This window comes from Phyllobates terribilis, unplaced genomic scaffold (assembly GCF_046119375.1).
Source record: "Phyllobates terribilis strain yellow unplaced genomic scaffold, ASM4611937v1 Scaffold_1__5_contigs__length_1240528914, whole genome shotgun sequence".
Taxonomy (NCBI): Eukaryota; Metazoa; Chordata; class Amphibia; order Anura; family Dendrobatidae; genus Phyllobates; species Phyllobates terribilis.
Window position 1 is genome coordinate 900462386 of NW_027362761.1, and position 27245 is coordinate 900489630.

At 46.2% G+C, this 27245-nt stretch overlaps 1 long non-coding RNA gene across 1 annotated transcript in view; it reads right to left on the reverse strand.

The window, feature by feature from the left end:
• LOC141154672 (uncharacterized) overlaps positions 1–27245 on the reverse strand; it is a 344314-nt gene that overhangs the window by 313991 nt on the left and 3078 nt on the right. The gene's annotated exons all lie outside the window — the stretch shown is intronic.

Sequence of the window (27245 nt, forward strand, 5' to 3'; positions counted from 1 at the left end):
ACAGGAGGTGCTGTATGCTAATTGTCCCTAACCAGGGAACCTCCCTCCTGCTCTCCGACACAGCCTTTATTATTTGCGGCATCCAGGCCTGGGGTGACACACATGCGCTGTCTCCAGCACGATGTTATTGAAGTATTGTACTACAACGTCAACATAGTAGTGCACATCCATCACCATTATCCATATGGCCGGTGCATATGCACTGCTATGTTGACGTTGTAGCACATTACTTCAATAAAATGGCGTTGTAGTCAGCGTATGCGCATACCGCACTATCTGGCATCATTTTACTGAAGACACTGTATATGCGTATAATATGTATAATCTGCAGGTTAACAGCATTATTATGCTGCCTGACACCTGCACGCAGCTGAATACAGCCGGCAGAATATTAACTTTATTCTCCCCGTCAGAATTCGATTTCAGTCATGGAGGTGGGAACAATGCCGGTTCGGTCACCGCTTTGAGTATACAGAGCGGACACTGTAACCGCACAACTAGCACTGACTGACACTGGCTGTGCATTGATGATGGCTGTCAGTCAGGGCCGAGGGCACGGTTACCGTGGCCGCTCTGTATTCTCAGAGGAATGACTGAACCGGCGTTGGCCCCGACCACATGACTGAAATCGAATGCTCCCCCATCCTGGCCCCCCATCCTGGTATATGCTCACTCATCCTGGTTCTCCATCCTATTATATGGTCCCCCATCCTGGTATATGCGCCCCCATCCTGGTCCCCAATCCTGGTATATGCTCACCTATCCTGGTCCCCCATTTTGGTCCCCCGTTCTATTATATGCTCCCCCATCCTGGTATATGCTCCCCCATCTTGGTCTCCCCTCCTGTTATATGCTCCCCCATCCTGGTATATGCTCCCCCATCCCAGTCCCTCATCCTATTATATGCTCCTCCATCCTGGTATATGCTCCCCCATCTTGCTCCCCCATCCTGGTATATGCTCCCCCATCCTGTTATATACTCACATATCCTGGTCCACCATCCTATTATATTCTCCCCCATCCTGGTATATGCTCCCCCATCCTGCTATATGTTCCCCCATCCTGGTCCTCCATCCTATTATATGCTCCCCATCCTGCTTGCGCTGCTGTTGTTCCATCCATCTATACCTACATAGAAAAAAAACAGCCCTACTCACCTGTCCCCTGCTACCCTGCAGCACATCACTTACGTTATTTAAATAAAATGGCCCCGGAATTAGCACGTGAGCATACCATGCTGTCCGGGGTCATTTTGTTGAAGACACTGTGTGCAAATTTTTCTACAACAAAATGGCGCCGGGGATCACGCTATGCGCAGGCGCTGACTTCGGCGCTACTTTGGCTTCAACAAAATGGTGCCAGAGATCGCGCTATACACAGGCGCTGACTCCGGAGCCACACTCCTCCACCATCCTTGCCAGAGATTGCAGTATGTCCTCATGACATCGGAGATCGCGAAATCCGGTCAGCGCCTGCGCATGCCACGATCTCCAATGCCACACTCCTCCATCCTTGTCCTCCTCCCTGTCACCTCTGGGATGCGTTCTTCTGATCCGCTACACTGCGCAAGCGCAGTCTATAGAGGATTCGGACAGAGGGATGCATCCCTGGTTATATTATAGATATATGTATATATACTGTACATATAAACATGAAGCCATTCCGCTAAAGTCAGTTTTAAATACATCCAGGAGCATATTTTGTTTCCATAGCAAAAAAATCGAATTCTGTCCTCACAGACAAGTTCCATCAAGATCAGAAGATCAGAAAAAAACAAATATTGGCTTGAGTTAACCTTTTCTTTGATTCCGTAAGACAGGAAAGTTTAAGTTATGTCTCTCTTGAATAATCTTGTAAATACAGATCTTTCCCCATGATATATTGCTACTTGTTTCTCTCTCATCCTCCATTGGAAAGCATCTCTATCATTTGAGCAAAGGTTTTTAGCTACTATTGGAATTTTCTGTTCTGGATTTTCTTATCAGATCTAGCAACCAATTTTTAATAAATTCTCTAGTTTTCTTGCCCTTTTCACTTTCAGGAAAACCCAAAATTCTTGGGTTACAGCACTGAGATCTATCCTTAAATTCTATAGATTTGTCACGCAAAGATACATTTTCTGCTATTACTTTGGCCACTTCTTTCTTAGTGTACACTATCTCCTGGTTCATTCGCATCACTGGCGCTTCATTCTCTTAAATTTTTTAAAATGGAAAAGATGGGGACTGTGAACGCGCACAATCAAAGAAGCATCCTGCTAGTGTATTGGTAATCTGACCAAGAGTTGGTAAGGCTATTTTTTTGTAGTTCTTCTTGAATTTATGTCTTATGTCAGCCGTTTTTAATATAGGGATCATCAGTGACATTTTACACAGGAGCTCTGCATATAGTGTATAGTGAACAGGTAATACAGGGATCACCAGTGACAGTATACACAGGAGCTCTGTATATAGTGTATAGTGAACAGGTAATACAGGGATCACCAGTGATATTACATACAGGAGTTCTTTATATAGTGTATAGTGTACAGGTAATACAGTGATCACCTGTGACAGTATACACAGGAGCTCTGTATATGATGATTAGTGTACAAGTAATACAGGGATCACCAGTAAAAGTAAACACAGTAGCTCTGTAAATAATGTAATGTCACTGGTGAGCACTGCATTACCTGTACACTATATACAGAGCTCCTGTGTATAATGTCAGTGGTGATCACTATTTTATCTGTACACTGACATTATCCAATATATACAGAGCTGTTGTGTATAATGTCACCAGTAGTGATGAGCGAGCATGCTCGCTACTGCTCGGTGCTCGCCCGAGCATCTCACTGCTCGAGATGCTCGGCGCTCGCCGAGTATTTCTGGGTTGCTCGAGCGGGAACTCGGGTCCCCTCCCTGCATGTTTGGCGCTCTTTAGAGAGCCAATGAACATGCAGGGATTGCCTGCCATGCACTGTAATGTCGTAGCCATGTTGGTTGTGGGCATTACAGTGATTGGCTGGCCGCACAGCGTCATCAGGTGTATATCAGACCTGGCGCCGCCATGCTCGTCACTGTCACTCCGGATCAGACAGTGTAGAGAGAGCTGCTGCTGTGTCAGGGAGAGATTTGATCGTGTATTAGGTAGTGTAGGGAGAAAAACCGTACATTACACATATCCATCTCAACAAACAGTCCTTCTGAGGACTAATCCATCTGCAGAGATATCAGGCAGGCAGGGTGTATAAGCAGGCAGTGTATATAGCAGACTGCAGTGCATATAGCACAAGAGGCTCCATTCCAATTCTGCCTCCTGCTGCTGTTAGATATTTCTATACAAAGGCCCAGGTCTCAGGGGCCAGGAATAGTTTTCTTTGGATCTTAATCCTCATTATTTGCTTAAAAAGCAACCCAGAGAACACTGTTTTCTGCACCATTTGCTTGTTGGTACTGCAGAATACAGCCAGGTCCTTTCCATATTAGAGCGCTAGAAATCCAGCTATTTAAAACCGTGTTTTCTCCGTCAAACAGATCACATATACGTTGTCTGAAAAAATACTGCCATTTCTGGCCTCCATTAAAAATTCCCTTTAGTGTGTCAGTTAAGCAATTCATAGCAGTTTGCTGTTCAAACTACTTACCTACAGGCCAGGTATTTAAAACTCTGTTTTCTCCATCACACGGATCACATATAAGTTCGCTCCAAACTCAGTCATTTGTAGTGAGCGTGGAAGATACTGTCCTCCATTTAAAATGGGCAAGGCACGTGGCAAGGGACGGGGAACAGGACGTGATGCTAATGGTGAACCCAGAGCAGTGTCAAAAGGTTGTTGGTTGGATAGCGGATAATGCTTTCAGTCACTTAGCCACCACCACCACCCTGTCTTCCACACGGTCAAGTCTCAGTAGCTGTGAGTCTGGACCGCATATTCCTCACCCTGATCCTCCTTCCTCCCACCATGCCGAATACCCAGAGACAACTGATCCCACACTTGGACACTCTGAAGAGCTGTTCACTTTTCCATTTATAGATTCGGGCCTCTCTCCCGGTCCACTTGAAGCGGGGCAAGAGGAGATCGCGTGTAGCGATGCCCAAATATTTGAGCAGCCACGGTCACACGAAGGCAACGGTGGGAAAGTGTCACAAGAGGTGGATGATGATGAGACACAATTGCCTGAAAGTCAGGAAGAGGACCAGGGTGCGGAAGTGGAAGACGAGGTAACTGACCCAACCTGGCAGGAGGACATGCAGTGCGAGGACAGCAGCACACAGGGGGAGGGAGGCAGAGCACCCCAACAGGCAGGAAGAAGCAGTGTGGTGGCTGCAGACAGAAGGCAGGCAACCGTTCCCCGTAACACCAACACGAAGGAAGTTGCCAGTACAACTGTTAGGTCTTCCCGAGTCTGGTTGTTTTTTAAAGACTCTGCCGATAACCCCAAAAAGGACATTTGCACCACCTGCAGGCCAGCATCAGTAGGGGTGGCAAAACGACCAGCATGATCAGGCACATGGCAGCAAAGCACCCGACTTTGTGGGCCGAACCCCAGGGTCCAGGAACAGTGTCTGCAGATGGCACCATTGCTTCTTCTGCTGTTGTGCATGCAAGCCAATCCCCTGTCCATGGTGCATGCGAAGATGCCTCCTGCCCTGCACCTGTCGTTGCACACTCTCAAGTAGCAGCATCAGGAAGCACGTCCATGTCCTTGTCCCAGCGTAGCGTTCAGTTGTACATACCCCAGTCCTTGGAATGCAAGCGCAAATATGCAGCCAACGCCCTACAGGTCATACTAATAAATTCTCACATTTCACGACTGCTTGCGCTCAAAATGTTGCCTTTTAGGCTCGTGGAGACGGAAGCATTCCGCAACCTGATGGCGGCGGCCGTCCCTCGGTACTCGCTCCCCAGCCGCCACTATTTCTTACGGTGTGCCGTCCCCGCAATACACAAGCACTTGTCCCAAAACATTAACCGTGCTCTCAACAACGCAGTTACCGGTAAAGTCCACCTAACCACGGACATGTGGACAAGTGCTTGTGGGCAGGGACGGTACATCTCGCTGACGGCACACTGGGTTAACATAGTGGAAGCCGGGACCCAGTCGGACCTTGGGACGGAACACGTCCTCCCGACGCCAAGGATTGCGGGCCCTAGGTCAATCAGGATTTCCCCCACGGTCTACAGCTCCTGCACCTCATCCTCCTCAGCCTCCTCCTCCTCTTCAGCCCCCATCTCCGAAATGACCACATCAGTCACAAGCTGGAAGCACTGCAGCACTGCCTCAGCTAAGCGGCAACAGGCTGTGCTGAAGCTAATATGCTTAGATGAAAAACCGCACAATGCTGAAGAGTTGTGGACAGCTCTGAAAGAGCAGGCAGATCTGTGGCTCACACCGCTGAACCTACAGCCAGGCATGGTCGTGTGTGACAATGGCTGGAACCTGGTGGCGGCTCTGAGACAAGGCGAGGTCACACACGTACCATGCCTGGCCCATGTGCTTAACCTCATGGTTCAGCGGTTTCTCAAATCCTACCCGGAGCTGCCAGGTCTGCTTGTTAAAGTACGCCGCCTGTGTGCCCATTTTAGAAAGTCAGCTACAGCTTCCACCGCCCTTGCAGTGTTTCAGCAGCGTTTGCAGCTTCCGGCTCACAGACTGGTGTGTGATGTCCCCACGCCTTGGAACTCTACACTGCAGATGTTGGGAAGGATTTGTGAGCAGAAGAGGGCAGTTGTTGAGTACCAGCATCAACAAGGCCATCCATATTCAGTTCAGACTCCACACATAAGACCTCAGGAGTGGACATGGATGTCAGACATATGTACCATCCTCCAAAACTTTGAGGACTCCACCAAGATGGTGAGCGGCAATGACGCCATAATTAGCATCACCATCCTGCTTCTCTGTCTTCTGAAGCGCTCTCTGCTCACAATCAAAGAGGATGCATTGCAGGCGAAGCACAATGAGATGGAGCAGGGAACCATACACGGTGATTACACACAGCCAAGCCTCATCTCATCCCAACGTGGATTGCGTGACAATGAGGAAGTGGAGGAAGGACAGGAGCTAGTTTCATGCACTATAGACGGTACTACCTGTACAGCTGTCATACCGTATGTTCAAAGTGGATGGCCAGAGGACAGAGAGGAGAAGGAGGAGGAGGAGAGCATGGTCAGTCATCCTCTTTGTGAGGACACGGAAGTCTTGCCTGTTAGTAGTCTGGCACGCATGACTGAGTTTATGTTACGCTGCCTTTCCCATGACCCTCGCATTCTCAAAATTTTGGGTGACAGTCATTACTGGTTGGTGACACTTCTAGACCCACACTACAAAGAGAACTTTATATCTCTTATTCCTGAGGCGGACAGCTGTACAAAAATTGGGCAGTACCAGAAGGCCCTTGTTGCGGAACTATTAGAAAAATTCCCATTTGAAAACGCTGGCGGCAGAGGGCACACTTCGTTGGACAACCAAGGAGTACAGGTGAGAGAGACACAACTTCAATCCAGCAGAGGCGGGGAACACTGTCAAAGTTATGGGACAGTTTTCTCAGACCCTCCCATAGCACATGCCCTGAGGCGCGGGGTACTCTCACAAGGAGTGCAAAGTTTGGGAAGATGCTGAGGGAGTACCTTGACGACCGTACAAACGTCCTCCGTGATTCCTCTGTGCCTTATAATTATTGGCTATCCAAGCTGGATACGTGGAATGAACTGGCTCTCTATGCCTTGGAGGTCATGGCCTGCCCTCCTGCCAGCGTTTTATCAGAGCGAGTTTTTAGTGCAGCTGGTGGAATTATAACTGATAAGTGCATCTGCCTGTCAGCTGAAAATGCTGACAGGCTGACTCTTATAAAAATGAACAAGGGCTGGATTGGGCCAGACTTCTCAACACCACCGAATGATAGCAGCGTAACGTAAAAAGAAATCCAGTGTCTTTTCTTGGGAGGTGTATTCCCATGCAGCTTTTCACACCCACACATGGGTATACGCTTCCTGATTTTGTCTATTTGCTCTTGTCCTCCTCCTTCTCCTCATCCTCCACCACCATATCACCAGGGTGACCATGGTCCGTGATGCAACACCCACAGAATTTTTTTAAAGGGTGTTTATGATGCGTGTAAAAAAAAAAATTTATACAGTATGTTCATGTATACCCCCCAGGGGTAAATGTTTGTCAGCCCATACACGTATTGCATGGGCATTACAAGTAGTGTTGAGCCACCCCCGTAGTGTTCGAGTTCGGTTCGGTTCGTCGAACACCCGTGTGTTTGCCGAACTGTTCGTCGAACACCTTCGAACACCATTAAAATAAATGGCAGGCAAACAAAAACACATAGAAACACATAGAAAACACCTTCAAAGGTGTCCAAAAGCTGACAAACTGCTCAGAAGACACAACTAACACATGGAAAAGTGACAAGTACATATAGTCATGCGAAAAGAAAAGAGGTGGAGGAGTAAAAGGAGGGGGAGACACAAATATAGGCATGTCATGCCCTTCTAAAATCCAAAAAGTGAGAAGCCGACATGTTCAGTCCGCTCCTGCCCGTGCCACCTCCGTGTCGCCGGGTTTGTGCCAGAGCCGCGGTGAACCCTGACGACCAGCCCCCCTCTCCCAATACTGGTGCCTGTCCGCTGGTGGGTCGAGCGAGCCCCCCTGTGGTGGAGGCAGCTCTAAGCTTTTTAATTTAAATTGTCTCTCTAATTTGAATGAATACACTTTAAATCCATTTACAAGGATCTATTGGAGGGCAAGTCTCATGCCAGCAGCCGCGTAATTCCAGCTCCAGTAGCGTCCACTAAAGCTGCTGCAGTTAAAAAGCTTTTATAAGGATCGAGCTCGGCTGTCCACCGCAAGGCATCCTACTGCCAGTCCCAGCCCCTATGCCTTGGGGTGCCTCCTGATGCTCTTCACTGAGTATCCCGTGGTCCCGAAGCATTTCCTTTGAAAAAATTAAGTGTCCAAACTACAGGTGGTGTAGCTTGCTTAACAGCCAGGATAATCCGCTGACTAGCAGACACTGCTACTAGGCACAAAGTATTTCCTGGGCTAGATGCAGTTAAAAATTTGTAATTAGATAATCTCGTTGGATGCTGAGAAAGCATTCCATAGAGTCTCCTGGCACGCCATATATGATTCTCTTAAAAAGCTTGGGGTAGGGGTCTAGGGGACCCTTTTATAGCCAAAATCACGGCCCTGTATCGCAATACGTCACCTAGGCTGAAGATAAATGGAACTGTAGCACCCTGAGGGCTCGGTTGCTACAGAGGTATTGCACCTCACCCAGAGGTGTGATATCTCACTCTCCGGTAAGGATGGAGTGTGGATCAGGACCCGACACCTGCATGCATTACACCACATTGCCGTGGGGCAGGGCGACCAATATGCCTCTGAGATGGGCACGACAGTCCCTGTCCCTGGCTGGAGTGGGGGGAGGGAACACTGAGGAAGGGGAACCCTGTAGTGCAGGAGCAGGGAGGAAGCAGTTCCTGGGTGCATTGAGAAGGGAGTATAAAAGGTGGGCACCATCTTAGTTCAGTGCAGAGAAGTCTGAGCAGAAGTGGCAGGGAGCAGGGGCTCTGCATGAGCTCTGCTCCGGAGGCGGGCCTAGTAACAGAGGCCCAGGCCTGGAAGAGGGAGAAGGAAGGAAGAGGAGCGGAGAAGGCTCCAGGAACGAGGAATGAAGGGATCCCAGGGGTGCGGACGGGCGAGTCGCCACCGCACGCCCGAATCCACCTGCGTGGAGGGGTCAGGCCAAAGGGGGAGACCGGTCCCCGAAACTAGTGGAGGCAGGAAACCACCCTCAGCTAGAAACCGGAGGCTCTGACATTTTATGTGGCGCAGCCCCTCGCTACACCCGCTAGGAAGGCACCACATAGGGTCAGGGAAACTGGCGCCAAGTTTACCAAGAGGAGGCCCGAGGCAGCCGGACAGAAGGGTTGGTAAGAAAGGCCAGACAAAGGACACACAAAGGGGGTCCTGTGAAGCGCTCCAAAGTTATCTGGGAGTTGTCTGAGCCCCTCACCTGGTGAGCACAGTACGACGTGGGCAGCCGTTACCTGCAGACGTGGTCTGGATAATAAGAACTGTGAGTAAAGGCCCTGAACTGCATCACTGACTCCATGTCGTTACTGCTGCTGCCCTGCACCATCACCCCCATCCTCCGCATACACTGCCCTGAGACTATACTCCTCCCGTGGGGAGTTATGCTACGCTCTGCTGCACCCACAACACCAGCCTCAGCGGTCTGCCCTGCAGCGGCGGTTTACTCTGACCGCAATCCACGGGTGGCGTAGTCGGACATTTAAACATCAAAACCACATAAATAGTTCCGCCACTGGTTTGACCACCCTGAGCCACGGAACCGGGTCGCCGCCACGAAGACTACAACCACCAGCATCCACCAAAAAGGGTCCGGCTCCGGGTGTCCCAAGGCCCAGGGGGTGCATCAGAACATTTTCATCACCTTTCACAATCACCAATGGGACAAGGCAGGGATGTCCTCTGTCCCCTCTCTTATACATCCTAGTGACGGAGCACCTGCTCTCATCAATTCGCCATAACCCCAATATTAGGTGGATTGAGGTGGGAGGCACCGAGTACAAGTGCTCTCTATTTGCTGATGATGTCCTAGTATATATCACTCAATCACATATATCCATCCATGCTGTTATGGCTGAAATAGATCACTTTGTTACATGGTCAAATTTTAAAATCAATGCAGCGAAGTCTGAGGCCCTCGATGTCTCCCTCCCCAAATCCATATAGGATTCCATCCAGTCCAACTTTCCCTTTGCCTGGCCCTCACAGGGTATCAAATACTTAGGAATTCCTATTCATAGAGACCTCTCCCATCTATGTTATCTTAATTTTGGGCCCTTTATTGAACAACTCCATACAGACCACGGTTGGCAAGTTAGAACTGTAAGATTCACTACGTGAACCACTGGTGTTTTGTGGAAAAGCACATGTACACTGTGTTCCAAATTATTATGCAAAAAGTGTTTAGGAGTGATAAGGGAAGAATTTGTTTGTTTGTCAGTTAAACTCATTGATGGTGATGTGTGTCAGGGCTCTTTATATCACTGTAAGCAATTGCAGACACCTGTGCTAATTAGTTTGGCAGGTGTGTCCAATGAAAGGCAAGACTACTTAAGAAGGCTGTCTCACATTATTAAGCAGCCTACATTTTCTGCCAAAATGGGAAAGAAAAAGGATGTGTCGGCTGCTGAGAAGCAACAAATTGTGGAGTGTTTAGGTCAAGGCATGACTACAATCAACATTGTGCGATGATCAGGATGAAGTGTCTTGGCAATCAAGAAGTATGTAGCTGATTCACAGTACACACGTGTGCGTGCTGATAAGGGCAAATTGAGGACTCTTTCCTACAGGCAATTACGTCAGGTTAAAAGAGCAGCGGCAAAAAAGCCTTGTCATAGCAGCAGACAAGTTTTTGAAGCTGCTGGTGCCTCCAACGTCCCCAGAACAACAAGATGCAGGGTCCTTCAGAGGTTTGCAGCTGTGCATACGCCATCCTGTCGACCTCCTCTATCCACTTCACACAAGCAGAAACGGCTCCAGTGGGCTAAACATTACATGAAGACTGATTTCAAAACTGTTTTGTTCACGGATGAGTGCCGTGCAGCGCTCGATGGTCCAGATGGATGGAGTGGAGGATGGCTGGTTGATGGACACCCCACGCAAACACGGCTACAGCGCCAACAAGGAGGAGGTGGAGTAATGTTTTGGGCTGGAATCGTGGGGAGAGAGATTGTCGGCCCCTTTAGGATCCCTGAAGGCGCTAAAGATGAACTCCATAATGTATGTGGATTTTCTCAAACAGCACTTCCTGCCATGGTTCAAGAAGAAGAACCGTGTATTTCACAGCAAGATCATTTTTTTGCATGATAATGCACCATCTCATGCTGCACATAAAACATCTGCATCTCTGGCTGATATGGGCATAAAAGGGGACAAACTTATGGTGTGACCCCATGCTCCCCTGACCTCTACCCCATTCAGAACCTCTGGAGCATCATCAAAAGGAGTGTCTATGATGGCGGGAGGCAGTTCACATCTAAGCAACACCTCTGGGAGGGTATTCTGTCCTCATGCAAAACAATTGAAGCAGAAACCATCCAAAACCTGACAAATTCAATGGACGAGAGAGTTCAGAAGCTCCTTTCGAACAAGGGGTCCTATGTGAAAATGTAACATCACCTAGAATAAAGTTTTGAGTTGAAAACTGTTTGATTTCAGTTTCTAATAACCTGCTAATGCTTATAATTTCAAAAATGACCATTTTTTTGGTCTTTATTAAAATGAAAAGGTTGATCGAAAAGTTTGGGGGATCTAAGAGTGTGGCAACCCAGTAGTCATGATTACTTCGAATTCTGACAATATGAGGGTCATGTTGCAGGTAGTGCAGCAAGAAGGCACTTATGTGTCTTGCGCATCTCGGAGCCCCAAAATTATTTTCCGGGCTAGATGCAGCTAAAAATTATTATTAATTTTAAATCTGGTGGAGCTTAGTATAGATGGCCTAATAGGATCAGTGCTGCACACTGCTACAAAGCCCAAATTATTTTCCAGCCAAGATACAGATAAACATGATTAGTAATTTTAAATCTGGTGGAGCTTATTATAGATGGCCTAATAGAATCAGTGCTGCACACTGCTACAAAGCCCAAATTATTTTCCAGCCAAGATACAGATAAACATGATTAGTAATTTGAAAGCTTAAAACGGTTGGTAGGGTGATTTTAACCAATCATCAAGCTTTTACTCTCCCCAGGATGACACGGGGGTAGAAAAGTCGTTTTGGATCCATGATTTGTTCATCTTTATGAACGTGAGTCTGTCTACATTATCAGTGGAGAGCCGCGTGCGCTTATCTGTCAGCACACCACCAGCAGCGCTGAACACACGTTCAGAGAGAACGCTGGCTGCGGGGCATGACAAGATCTCCAAGGCGTAAGTGGCTAGCTCCGGCCATTTATCCAGATTGGAAGCCCAAAAAGAGCAAGGGTCCAGTGACACAGTCATGGCTTCAATGTTTACTTGGAGATACTCCTGTACCATCGTCTCTAGGCGTTGACTATGTGTCAGACTTCTTGTCTCCTGTGGCCTTGCAAAGGATGGGCTAAAAAAGTGGTGAAATGATTCCGCAAAATTGATGTTACCAGCAGATACTGTGGTTCTGTTACGGTTTGAGTGCTGAACACTTGACGGTCCCACGGTTGGCAAGTTGGAACTGTGAGATTCACTACGTGCACCACTGGTGTTTTGTGGAAAAGCACATGTAAGATTCTGCAACAGTCTCTGCTGATATTCCTGCATGCGTGCATCCCTTTCTATGGCAGGAATAATTTCGGAAAATTTACTTTTGTACCGGGGATCTAACAGTGTGGCAACCCAGTAGTCAGGATTATTTCTAATTCTCACAATTCGAGGGTCATGTTGCAGGTAGTGCAGCAAGAAGGCACTCATGTGTGTTGCGCATCCAGGAGCACCAAGTCCCTGTTGTGTTGGTGGCGAGGTAACAATCATGCTTCCTTCCTCTGTCCTCTCCCCTCAACCTCGCACAACAGAAATGTGATCAAGGTCTCCCTCATCTGATGAGTCTTTCATCAGTTCGTCCTCCACTTCTTCCTGGGCTCCTGCACCTTCCTCACTAGTTTGGCTGCTACCATGCACCCTGGTAAAACCATCTCCCCCACCCTCACATGCCTGCCGCCTTGGTGCTGCCGACCGTCTGGACCTTGCAGATGTTAGCCCTTCCGCATACAACTCCTCCTCCTCTACTTCCTCCACCTCCTCTTGTGCCACCACCTGACTCCGAATTCTGTTTAACATGTGCTCCAGCATGTAAATCACCGGAATAGTCATGCTGATAATGGCATCGTCAGCACTAAACATCTTCGTCGCCATTTCAAAACTGTGCAGAAGGGTGCATAGGTCCCTGATCTGAGACCACTCCTCCAGCGTGATTTGCCCCACCTCTGGATCTCGTTGGCCCAGGCTATACGTCAGAACGTATTGCACCAGGCCTTGTCGGTGCTGCCACAGTCGCTGCAACATGTGCAGAGTTGAATTCCACCGGGTAGGCACATCGCATTTTAGCCGGTGAAGTGGCAGGCCCAACGACTTCTGTAGAGATGTAAGTCGCTGAGCTGCGGGATGCGAACGGCGGATGTGAGCACACAGCGACCGTGCCCTCTGCAGAAGGCCATCTAGTCTGGGATAGTGGGCTAAAAATTGCTGGACAACCAGGTTCAACACGTGAGCCATACAAGGCACGTGTGTGACATTGCCCCGGCGAAGGGCCGCACCCAGGTTTGCAGCATTGTCGCACACGGCCTTCCCTGGTTTCAGGTCCAGTGGAGACAACCATTCATGAAATTGGTTCTCCAGAGCTGACCACAACTCCTCAGCTGTGTGACTCACATTTCCCAGACATTTCAAAGTAAAAACCGCCTGATGACGTTGAGCCCTACTGCCAGCATAGTAAGGAGGTGTGCAGGATCCCTTCTGCGCAGTTAGAAAGCTTGTGGCATGACCAGACAGGCTTTGGGTGCAGGTGGAAGACCGAGAGGAGGTTGAGGAGGCAGAAGCAGTGGAGGAACTTTGACATAAAGAGGATTGACGCACAACTCATGGGGACGGCAAGACTTGGACAGCAGCCCCTTGTCCTGCTGTCACCATAGTTACCCAGTGCCCAGTCAGCGACATGTAACGCCCCTGTCCATGCCTACTCGTCCAAGTGTCTGTGGTGAAATGCACCCTGTCACACACAGAGTTTCTCAAAGAAGCGGTGATGTTGTGTGCGACATGCTGGTGGAGCGCAGGCACACCTTTCTTTGAGAAGTAGTGCCGACTGGGCATCTGGTACTGGGGCACTGCGACGGACATAAGGTCTCGAAAATCCTCTGTGTCCACCAGGCGGAAAGGCAGCATTTCTGTAGCCAAGAGCTTGCAGATGGTGAAATTCAACCTCTTAGCTTTCTCATGGCTAGGAGGAAATGGTCTTTTACTTGTCCACATCTGAGGGACCGAGGGCTGGCTATTGTGCTTAGACGGGGTTGATAAGGGTGTCCCCGGCAAACTGCCGGTCTGTGAGGAAGATGCAGGCGGACATGTTAGGTTGCCTTGATCCAAAGGTGGTGCTATCGATGTCGGACAGCGCTCAACACCAGCTGGTGTTACCACCTCCAAAGAAAATGATGACCTGCCAATCACGCAGGCTGTTGCGGGTAAAGAGGTGGCAGGTCTGCGCCCCAAAACAGGTGTGACTGCTGTCCCCCCAGTCACAGAGGATGAAGAAGCCGCGGATGCACAAGATATGGCAGACGGTGGTTGGCCCGGCCGGCTAGGCCGCATTGTAGCACACTGAGCTTCCCACTGCAACTTATGCTTCATGTCCATGTGCCGGTTCATGCATGAAGTACTCAAACTATGTATTTTTTGGCTTAGCTTTTGCTGACAAATGTTACAGATAACACGAGTTGGGTCATCTTTATCGATCTGAAAAAATGCCCAGGCTATGCAAGGCTTAGCACCCATGCGACCTGAAGAGCCACCACCACTTGTGGTGAGAGGCAGAGTTGTGTTTGAGGATGCAGTTGTTGACGTGCTTCCAGTACTACGTCTCTGTCCAGGAAGGCGCAACCTGACCTCGTCGTCACTAGCATCTTCCTCCACCTCCTCTGCTGACCTCATCTCTTGGCTGACTGTGGGTTGACAGTAAGTGGGATCTCCAACCTCATCATCATCACCCTGTGCGTTATCACACCCGTCGTCCTCAGAGCCAACCTGTTCCTGCCCTGACAAAAAACTAAAGTTGTCGCTCCAATCAGGTATTTGAGTCTCATCATCGTCTTCCTCATTGTCTCCACCAACAGGAGTTACAGTTTGGGAATGAGGGTCTACATTATGGTCAGAACCTTCTGCGTCTGGTCCTGGATCCGACTCATAAAGATTCTGGGCATCAGTGCAGATCATTTCCTCGTCTGGATTCACAGAAGCGCTGGAGTCGACCTCTGATTCCCAGGCTATAGTATGAGTAAACAGCTCTGCAGACTCAACCATCTGTTCTACCTCATACTCAGACGGGCAGCTGGAGATTTGGGAGCTGTGAGGAAGCAAGTGTGATTGGGGTGACACCTTTGAGGACTGGAGTATTTGTGATGTTGAAGTTGATGTGGAGGAGAGCCCACTTAAAGGAGCACTTGATATCCGTTGAAGCACCTGCTGTTTTTGTGCCTCATCTGGAATTTGTAGCGATTGGCGTGGCCGTAAGAAAGGGATCTTATCACATTGTCCGCTAAAAGAAGTAGACATTTTAGTTTGGCTGGAAGATGGTCTTTCTTCTGCAGATGTTACTGTTGCTTTAACACCTACCCCACGGACACAACCTTTTTTCCCCTTCCCAACACGCCTATTCCCCTTTCCACCAGCAGCAGGCCTTTTTCCACTCATTTTGGTGGTTAACTAATTCACAACTCTGGAGTTGTTTGCACAAAAAAACAATGGATGGGAACCGAGCAGAGCTGAGTGGCCAAACTGTGGTATTAGGCCAAAACTATTGGCTGGGTTAGATGGAGAAAAAAATTATATTCGATTTGCAACCTGATGGAGGTCAGTATAGATGGACTAATAGAACAAGTCCCACACACAGCTAGAAGCCCAAATATTTTTTCAGAGGTAGATGCAGAAAAAATATATATTCAGTTTGCAACCTTATGGAGGTCAGTATAGATGGACTAATAGAGAAAGTCCCACACACTGCTAGAAGGCCAAATATTTTTTCAGAGCTAGATGCAGACAAAAAATTATTTTGAATTTGCAACCTGATGGAGGTCAGTATAGGTGGACTAATAGAACAAGTCCCACACACAGCTAGAAGGCCCAATATTTTTTCAGAGCTAGATGCAGAAAAAAATTATATTCAGTTTGCAACCTGATGGAGGTCAGTATAGATGGACTAATAGAACAAGTCCCACACACAGCTAGAAGCCCAAATATTTTTTCAGAGGTAGATGCAGAAAAAAATTATATTCAGTTTGCAACCTGATGGAGGTCTGTATAGATGGATTAAAAGAACAAGTCCCACACACAGCTAGAAGCCCAATATTTTTTCAGAGGTAGATGCAGAAAAAAAATTATTTTTAATTTGCAACCTGATGGAGGTCAGTATAGATGGACTAATAGAACAAGTCCCACACACAGCTAGAAGCCCAATATTTTTTCAGAGGTAGATGCAGAAAAAAATATATTCAGTTTGCAACCTGATGGAGGTCAGTATAGATGGACTAATACAACAAGTCCCACACACAGCTAGAAGCCCAATATTTTTTCAGAGGTAGATGCAGAAAAAAATTATATTCAGTTTGCAACCTGATGGAGGTCTGTATAGATGGATTAAAAGAACAAGTCCCACACACAGCTAGAAGCCCAATATTTTTTCAGAGGTAGATGCAGAAAAAAAATTATTTTTAATTTGCAACCTGATGGAGGTCAGTATAGATAGACTAATAGAGAAAGTCCCACACACTGCTAGAAGGCCAAATATTTTTTCAGAGCTAGATGCAGAAAAAAATTATATTCAGTTTGCAACCTGATGGAGGTCAGTATAGATGGACTAATAGAACAAGTCCCACACACAGCTAGAAGCCCAAATATTTTTTCAGAGGTAGATGCAGATAAAAATTATTTTTAATTTGCAACCTGATGGAGGTCAGTATAGATGGACTAATAGAGACAGTCCCACACACTGCTAGAAGGCCAAATATTTTTTCAGAGCTAGATGCAGATAAAAATTATTTTTAATTTGCAACCTGATGGAGGTCAGTATAGATGGACTAATAGAGAAAGTCCCACACACAGCTAGAAGGCCAAATATTTTTTCAGAGCTAGATGCAGATAAAAATTATTTTTAATTTGCAACCTGATGGAGGTCAGTATAGATGGACTAATAGAGAAAGTCCCACACACAGCTAGAAGGCCAAATATTTTTTCAGAGCTAGATGCAGATAAAAATTATTTTTAATTTGCAACCTGATGGAGGTCAGTATAGATGGACTAATAGAGAAAGTCCCACACACTGCTAGAAGGCCAAATATTTTTTCAGAGCTAGATGCAGAAAAAAATTATATTCAGTTTGCAACCTGATGGAGGTCAGTATAGATGGACTAATAGAACAAGTCCCACACACTGCTAGAAGCCCAAATATTTTTTCAGAGCTAGATGTAGAAAAAAATTATATTCAATTTGCAACCTGATGGAGGTCAGTATAGATGGACTAATAGAATGATGCTATGCCCAAAAGATTTTACTTCACTAGGTGCAGTAAAAAAAATTGGTATTCTATACACAGGTGGTATATCTTGCAACACACATAGGCTACTCCACTGACTAACACACTCTGCAATAGGCCAAAAAGGATTAGCTTTGCTAGATTCAGCCAAATGCTGTGAAAAAAACTTGCACAGCACTGGCACAGACCTGCCTGGCAAAAACTGATAGGAACTGATGTAACCTAGTCCTGAAAAGGACTGCAATTACAATTAGTCTTTACTCCCACAATCTATCTATTTAAGAGCACAGACCTGCCTGATAAAAGTCGTAGGAAATGCTGTAACCTAGTCCTTAAAAGGACTGCAATCACAACTATTCCCTACTCCCAAGCTATCTGTAGATTTGTGCGAAAATTGGCTTGAAATTAACAAGGTATAGCGCACACAGCAACAGCGGTGCCGTCTAACACGCAGCTGCAGCAGTGAGAAAATGGTGGCGACGGGGAAAATGGCTTGGTCTTATAGGGCAAGGACATGTGACATACACTGCCAATGACACATGCCCTTGCTTGTGTGAAAAACAGCAGTTCGCTCCGTGTGTGCGCTGCTGATAGGCTGACAGACTGCACCTCCCCACTGCAAATGCGGGAAAGAGAAAAAAAAATGGAGATCTTCATTATTCCTGCAGAGATCCATCCCCTGCCCCTCCCCCCACCCCGCTGTACACTCAAACTGCGTATTAACATTAATTTTTATCATTACTGAGAAAAAATCCAGTTATGATTTTGGTGCACGAACAGTTATCGAACATAACCTCGAACAGCCGAATTTTTCTCAAATCGTTCATGTTCGCCGAACGGCTCGAACACCGCCCAAAACAGCTCGAATTTGAGATTGGCGAACAGTTCGAGTAGAACAACGCTCATCTCTAATTACAAGTATAGGAGGCCCGCTACTTTCTAATGGGAACATTTTTTTATGAGGCCCTCCTCCACGTCTCTTCCAAGGGGCATTGAAGTGCCTCCAAATTTTTGGCAGCCCTTGCATTCACTGCATAGGCCAACACTATGGGATACTCTTCTTTCTAATGGGAATTTGTTGTTACTGTGGCCCTGCTCTATGTGTCTTTAATTTCTTAGTGGGGTTTTTCCTAAAATTGGTCAGCCGTTGGACTCACTGCATACCCTATAACTGTATAGCAGACCCTCTCCTTTCTAATGGGAACATGTCGTACCTTGTTACTGTGGCCCTGCTCCATGTGTCTTTAAATTCTTAGTGGGGTTTTTCCCAAATTTTGGCAGCCCTTGCAGTCACAGCATGGGCATTACCACTATAGGAGACCCGCTCCTTTATAATGGGAACATTTTTTTTACTGAGACCCTCCTCTATGTCTCTTCAAAGGGGTATTGGGTTGCGCCCAAATTTTTGGCAGCCCTTGCAGTCACTGGATACGCAATAACAGTATAGGAGACCCACTTGTTAATAATGGGAACAACAAAGCATAGCCGGCTGATGGCTCTCTAGCAATAGCTAGGGCCGACTGCTGGCCTTTTAAGAATAGTAAGGGCCATCTGATGTCCCTATAAAAATAGGCCTCATGACTTTCAGAGTCCCTCCATCATAAATAAAAAAGGATGTGTCTGATGATGTGTCACACACCGCATTGCCAGATAAGGTTGTACAATGTTAAAATGACATTTCCCGGTGCATGCATTTGTCTTAAAAAATAACGTAAAAAAAACAAAACAATAGGATCTTTCTTTAGTATAAAAAACAGCGTCACCAATTTAACCTCAATGTAATCACATTGTTCAGCTCATGCACCTCCTCCTCCATCTCCGAAATGACCACATCAGTCACAAGCTGACAGCACTGCAGCAGTTCCTTGGCCAAGCGGCAACAGGCTGTGCTGAAGATAACATGCTTAATGCTTAATTGACAAACCGCCCAGCGCTGCAGAGTTGTTGAAAGCTGTAACACAGCAGCCTGATCTGTGTCTCTCACCGCTGAACATACAGCCAGGCATAGTCGTGTGTGACAATGGGCGGAACCTGGTGACGGAGAAATGACAGCCGGTGTAGATACGGTTTCCCTCTATGCCAGTCCTTTCACCGAGCTAAAGAATATGGCTGTGGTGAAATACAACTCCCACTGAGAAGCTGTTTCAGATTGAAAAACATTGTGCCCACCAGAGGATTTGATTCTGAGGGCTAACCTTTCTCACCCGCTCAAGAGCCCCATAGCAGCTGCAAAGTTAGTGCTATCATGAACCCTCCTGAGGTAGAAGCCAAGGCACACCAGAGGATTCTCTGGTGGGACCGTCCAACCCTGCCGAGAAGCAGTCCTCACTAAGAAAAGTGTGTGGGAAGGTTCCCGGACACTCTATGGCTGCTTTTTTACTGCGGAGGAAACACACGCAAACACGGGGAGAACATACAAAGTCCTTGCAGATGTTGTCCTTGCTGGGATTTGAACCCAGGATCCCAGCGCTGCAAGGCTTCAGTGCTAACCACTGATCCAATGTGCTGCCCTTCACCCTCTAATATCTAACAGGCTGGAGAAACTTGCACCTACTGCCACTCTATCTTCAGCTCCTTTGTGAGAAAATGTATTTGGGCAGCCACTCAGTCTACCAAATAAAATTCCTGAGAACGAAATTGGGGATGGCTTCGCTACTAGTACTTAGGGCAGTGCTAATACCATGGCGTCATACCATAGTTTGCTGGAAATATTCCAGGCTGGTAGAAGGCAAGCAAATTCCCACAGAAAAGTACCAGCAGTAATGTTCAGGCCACATTTCAAGTGCAAGCAGCTTTAGAGGACTTCCTGGGAGAAATGACATGCAGGGTAGATACAGTTTCCCTCTATGCCAGTCCTTTCACCGAGCTAAATACAACTCTTAGCAAAAAAAAGTTGTGGACTGGCTCCGTACCGTCCCTGGCCACATTCACCTGTCCACATGTTTGTGGTTAGGCGGTCCTTCCCAGTAAGTGCACTGGGGAAGGCACGGGTAATGTTGTGGGATCCATGCTTGTGGAAGGCGGAGGCGATACTGTGAAATATAGTGGCGGCTGGGGACCGAGTATGGACACCCGGCCGCCGCCGGCATGAGGTTGTGAAAAGCTTCCGCCTCTACGAGCTTAAAAGGCCATATTTCAACTGCAAAGAGCTGCCCAGAAATCTGGCAGTTTAGTGTTGTGGCCTGTGGGTGGGTGGCTGCATACTTGCACTTGCATTCCAAGTACAGAAAACTAAGCAGATGGTGGCCTCTATCATCATCATGGCCTCACCTCGACACTATGAACTCTCCTGAAGGAAAAGCCAGGGCCCGCCGGAGGAGTCTCCGGTTCTCTGGAGGTCCGGTCCAGCCCTGCCGAAAAGCAGCCCTGGCTAAGAAAAGTGTGGGGGAAGGTTCCTAGACACTCTATGGCTACTTTTTTAATGTGGCTCGGCCATGCTTATACATGTTATTTCTCAAAACGCATTACAGATCAGGCCATTGTCCAACTCTGTATTCAAGAAATTAAATGCGCAAAGAAAGATGTGTGTGTGTCAAAGCACCACCGACACGTGGTACTGTCCCTGGCCACATTCACCTGTCCACGTGTTTGTGGTTAGGAGGTCCTTCCCAGTAAGTGCACTGGGGAGGGCACGGGTAATGTTGTGGGACCCATGCTTGTGGAAGGCGGAGGTGATACCGGGAAATATAGTGGCAGCTGGGGACCGAGTATGGACACCCGGCTGCCGCCGGCATGAGGTTATGAAAAGCTTCCACCTCCACGAGCCTAAAAGGCCACATTTCAAGTGCAAGCAGCTGTCAAAAATTTGGCAGTATAGTATTGCAGCCTGTGGGTGGGTGGGTGGGTGGCTGCCTGCATACTTGCGCTTGCATTCCAAGGAATGGGGTAGGGACAACTGAACGCTCCACTGGGACAAGGACGTGGATGGTGATTGTTGCAAGTCTGCAACGACAGGTGCATGGCAGGAGGCATTTTCGCATGCGCCAAGGATCACTTATGATGGGCACACTTTTAGGCAGTGACCTGGGAGTCAGAGATGCTTCCAGAGGTATTCCCCATGCTGTTCCCATGTCTTTTCAGTACTGTATGCTTGTGTCTGATGATGTGTCACACACCACATGGCCAGATAAGGTTGTAAAATGTTAAAATGACATTTCCTGGTGAATGCATTTGTCTTGATTGAAAGCAATGCAAAAGTGCAAAAACGCATCAAAAACGCTACGTGTGAACATAGCCCAATGTGTGGAGGTGTATTTTTGTTTTTGGTTATTTATTTTGCCTTATATACAAGTAATTACCCTGGAAAGGATGTTCCTTAACATATTTCCCAGGAAAATCCATTTTGGTTTTGTTTTTGTATGTTTTATTGTGAGTCCGTAAAAGTGGTGTAATAGCTCTGACAACGTTGTTGACAGCAGTGATCTGAGAGTCAGAGATGCTTCCAGGCATCTTCCCCATGCTGTTCCCATGTCAATTGAGCACTGTTCCCATCGATTTGGGCAATTTTTAGGCCCTCTGCAGACCGCCATGGGGAGCCGCCTGAAAAATGCTCGAGTTTACCATAGACTTTCATTGGGCTTGTTGCTCAGGTCGAACACTCGAGTATTCCAATTTGCTCGACCCGAGCAACGAGTACCCAAGCATTTTAGTGCTCGCTCATCACTAGTCACCAGTGGTAATACTTGTGTTATTAGTTTTGTGGTTATATTCATAATCATTATTGTAGTATTATTTGCAGTCATTATTTGATGGTAATATGTGGTCTGGTCATGGTGTGGCGTTATCATTCCCTGGTATGTGGCATTATTCGGTCACAATATAGTTTTAATATATGGTCTGGTCAAGGATGTGGCGGTATTTCTCCCTTGCATGTGGTATTATTTGGTCACTATGTGGTGATAATATGTTGTCCAGTCTTGGTGTGGCGGTATTTCTCCTTTGTATGTGGTATCATTCGGTCGCTCTGGTCATGGTGTGACATTATCTTTCCTTGTATGTGGTATTATTCGGTCACAATGTGGTAGGAATATGTGATTTGGTCATGGTGTGGTGATATTTTTCCCTTGTATGTGGTACAATTCAGTCACTATGTGGTGGTAATATGTTGTCTGGTCATGGTTGTAGTGGTATTTCTCCCTTGTATGTGGCATTATTGGTCTTGGTATAGTGGATTGTATTGTGTACGGAGGTCACTTATTCTCTCTGATATTAATAAGGGAAAGATGCTTTATTTACAATAGAGACTAAATACTTGGACGTTTTCCCCTTCCCTGTCTTGTGATTATTACACAGTAGCAAATATGCACTTACAGAGATTCTCCAGTGAAAACAAGTAATCACCTATCCTAAGGCCACGTTCACACATTCAGTATTGGTCAGTATATTACATCAGTATTTGTAAGCCAAAACCAGGAGTGGGTGATAAATACAGAAGTGGTGACGTGTTTCTATTATACTTTTCCTCTGATTGTTACACTCCTGGTTTTGGCTTACAAATACTGATGTAAAATATTGACCACATACTGAACATGTGAACATGGCCTAAGGATAAGTGATAAGTTATTGATTGGTGGGTGTCCGACTGCTGGGATAGGCACAGATTGGCAGAATGTGCAACTTTTATCCTTTTTAGTATGGAGCAGCATGATTGACTCGATCAATGAATCCCTAAGTGTTGAATGCTTCACTTGGCTTTTTCTGGCACCCCCAAAGAGGATGAATGGAGCTGTGATCAGACATCTGACCTGCCACTCCATTTTAAAATGGGCAGTATAGTTCCCCATCAGGGATAAAAGGGCGTGGTTTCCAATAGTTGTATTCCACTGATCAATAATTTATCACCTACCTAACCTGCGGATCGGTGATAACTTGTTTTCATCAAAGAACCCCTTTAATGCAAACTACCGTAATATTACATCCCAGTTATGTTGTAAGAGAAAAGTCTGCGAATTCAGGGATATTAATATATATTACATTGTTATTAAAGAGACAGGCAAGCCAAAGACATAGAAAGATTAAAGCCATTTAAAAAGCACAACTGGCTGTAGCATATAAACAGGATCAAGTTAAAATACAACAAGATCTCCACTGTCTAAATATTCAACACTTTATAGTGAGTTACCCACACAAATAATGTTAATCCAATAAGGAATAACAAGATAAGCCCAAAAGGAATCATCAATACCAGCAAATGGTTAGTAATCAGTTCATGTAGACATCAAAATGTACAGCAAAACAGTGGTTATTTGAATACATGTGAAGATGGGCTAGCTAATTGTCATGCAATGGAAAATATCATGCATTACAGAACAACATATGGGCAACCTATTGTTGGCACAAAAGGATGATCACCTGAATGTAGGTACCTAGAGAGACAGTGGGGAGGGAAGACCCCACGCATATCGCCACTATTATTTTGGCTTCATCAGGGGAGAGGATATGGCCATACTAACTAATTAACTATTTGATGTGTGGGTACCTCACTATATAGTGTTGAATATTTAGACAGTAGAGATCTTGTTGTATTTTAACTTGATCCTGTTTATATGCTACAGCCAGTTGTGCTCTATAAATGGCTTCTTCTTCTTTAAGAGGCTCCTCTGTCCTCCACTCATTACCTGTAGTACTGGCACCTGTTTGAACTTGTTATCAGTATAAAAGACACCTGTCCGCAGCCTCAAACAGTCACACTCCAAACTCCACTATGGTGAAGACCAAAGAGCTGTCGAAGGACACCAGAAACAAAATTGTAGCCCTGCACCAGGCTGTGAAGACTGAATCAGCAGTAGGCAAGCAGCTTGATGTGAAGAAATCAACTGTGGGAGCAATAATTAGAAAATGGAAGACATACAAGACCACTGATAATCTCCCTCGATCTGGGGCCTCACACAAGATCTCACACCGTGGGGTCAAAATAATCTCAAGAACGGTGAGCAAAAATCCCAGAACCACACGGGGGGACCTAGTGAATGACCTGCAGAGAGCTGGGGCCAACGTTACACAGGCTACCATCAGTAACACACTATGCCGCCAGGGACTCAGATCCTGCAGTGCTAGACGTGTCCCCCTGCTTAAGCCATTACATGTCCGGGCCCATCTGAAGTTTGCTAGAGAGCATTTGGATGATTCAGAAGAGTATTGGGAAAATGTCATATGGTCAGATGAAACCAAAGTATAACTGTTTGGTAGAGACACAACTCATCGTTTATGGAGGAGAAAGAATGCTGAGTTGCATCCAAAGAACACCATACCTACTGTGAAGCATGGGGGTGGCAACTTCATGCCTTGGGGCTGTTTCTCTGCCAAGGGACCAGGACGACTGATCCGTGTACATGAAAGAATGAATGGGGCCATGTATCATGAGATTTTGAGTGCAAACCTCCTTCCGTCAGCAAGGGCATTGAAGATGAAACGTGCCTGGGTCTTTCAGCATGACAATGATCCCAAGCACACCGCCAGGGCAATAAAGGAGTGGCTTCGTAAGAAGCATTTCAAGGTCCTGGCGTGTCCTAGCCAGTCTCCAGATCTAAACCCTATAGAAAACCTTTTGATAGAGTTGAAAGTCCTTGTTGCCCAGCGACAGCCTCAAAACATCACTGCTATAGAGGAGATCTGCATGGAGGAATGGGCCAACATACCAGCAACAGTGTGTGCCAACCTTGTGAAAACTTACAGAAAACGTTTGACCTCTGTCATTGCCAACAGAGGATATATAACAAAGAATTGAGATGAACTTTTGTAATTGACCAAATACTTATTTTCCACCAAAATTTGAACAAAAATTTCTTTCCAAATCAGACAATGTGATTTTCAGGATTTGTTTTCTCATTTTGTCTCTCATAGTTGAGGTCTACCTATGATGTCAATTACAGGCCGACCTCATCTTTTTAAGTGGGAGAACTTGCACAATTGGTGGCTGACTAAATATTTTTTTTCCCCACTGTATGCGACAGTTTGATCCCAAATATCCATTTGAGTGGTGCCCTTTTACATATATTTTCCTTACATCCCAGTTATGGTGGCACACAGTAGATGCACAGGAGCCACCTTTATTTACAGTCGACGCTCCACTATAGCGGGGATAACGGCTTACAGGTATTTGCATATAGCTGTAGGGTTGGCCCCTAAAGTCAATCCCTCCTGTGGGCAACAGACACCCCAGTCTGACCCTGCCTATAATTATAATGATTTATTATGGTTTTCCAATGAGTTCATAAAAGATATTGTCTGTCTGTGATTTTTTGATAAGCTGTTCAGAAAACATAAAAAGTCAACCTGGCAACCCTGACCAGCACAATTACCTTAGTGCCCCACGGTGCTCCAGATGTTTTTAACGTTTAGTTCAATCCATCACTGCTTTCATTACATACAATACAGCTATACAAGATGGTGACAAATACAATAGAAAGTATTTTGAATACTTTAGACAATTCAGCAAATAACTGTAAATCTATTTTGTGCATCTACTTTTTGATGGATCTGATCAGCTTTTTTATTCCTGTTTTACTATTTGTTCAGATTCTATTGTTTTCCCTTGAGTATCTGAATAAAAAGGCAGTGCAAAGCTTCTAATACTGGGATTCAGTTCTAATTTGGGTTGTCAATAGGGATGAGTGAGCACTAAAATGTTCGGATGCTCGTTACTTGAACTGAACAATTCCTAATGCTCAGATGCTTATTTCGAGTAATGAATATAACGGGAGTCAATGGGAAATCCAAGCATTTTTCCGACAGACCCTATAGGTCTGGGGGCAGTGAAAATGTTGAAATGGATGAAAAAAGTTCTGAATGGAAGGAGAACTGCTTGGTGAAGTTCCCTGGAAGCATCTCTTACTCCCAGATCTCTGCTGAGAACAATGGTGTCATACTTTTATTCCACTTTAAGGACTGACTATAAAGCATTCAAAATCAACAAGAAATTGGAGTTTACAGGAAAAAAAGTTAAGAAGAATCATTCTTTCCTGCATAATGACTTGTATATAAGGCAAGTAAACCAAGATTTAAATTTGTATTCATTTTTATTAATGTTTTATTTAAAAAAAATGGAAATTTCAGTCTAATCCATGAAGGAAGCAAGAACTGCCAAAAATTAGATGGAAGAGGGACTCAGATATACCCTGTATTAGACATAAAGGAGGGCCTCATACACATAATGTTCAAATTGTCATGAAGTAGTACTCCTAGACTCATAAAGACTATGCACTAAGTGCAAAGCCTGCCAAAAATTACAAGCAGGGACACCCATACACCCTTGAAGGCACCAACGGTAGTGCCTCATTCAAATATTGTGAAAAAAGTGTAGTTATGGTACTCCTACACTCATAAAAGCTCTGCACACAGTGCAAAGCCTGCCAAAATTTACAAGCAGGGTCATCCATACATCCTTGAAGGCACCAACTGTAGTGCCTCATTCTCCCTCTGGTCAGCACACTGCCTCTTCCTGCCTGTTTTAGTGCTGTTGATCCTGCCCCCTCAGCGCTGCTGGCCTCGCTCTGTATGCCAGTTTCCCAGGTTAGGTCAATGACTTGGTCATCCACCACCACGCCCTGGTCCTCCTGACTTTGTGACTTAACAACAACCTGTCTTATCGGCAACTGTGTCTCATCATCATCTTCCTCCTTAGACAAAATTTGCCATTCCCCACTGTCATCTTCTTGTGGTCGTGGCTGCTCTAAATTTTGTGCATCACTAAACAGCATCTCCTCCTGTCTCTGCCACAATTAAGAAATTATGTTGTAAAAAGCTCCTCAGAGTGTCCTAATGTGGGATCACTAGTCTCCTGGGATTCAACATGGTGAGAGGAGGGAGTATCAGGGAGAGGATTAAGTGATCCAGATGGTTGGCTGGTGAGACTGGACTGTGTAGAAGACTGGGTGGTGCTACCAAGCATGCTGGAAGCATCATCCGCTATCCAACTGACCAGCTGTTTGCACTGGTGTACCTCCATG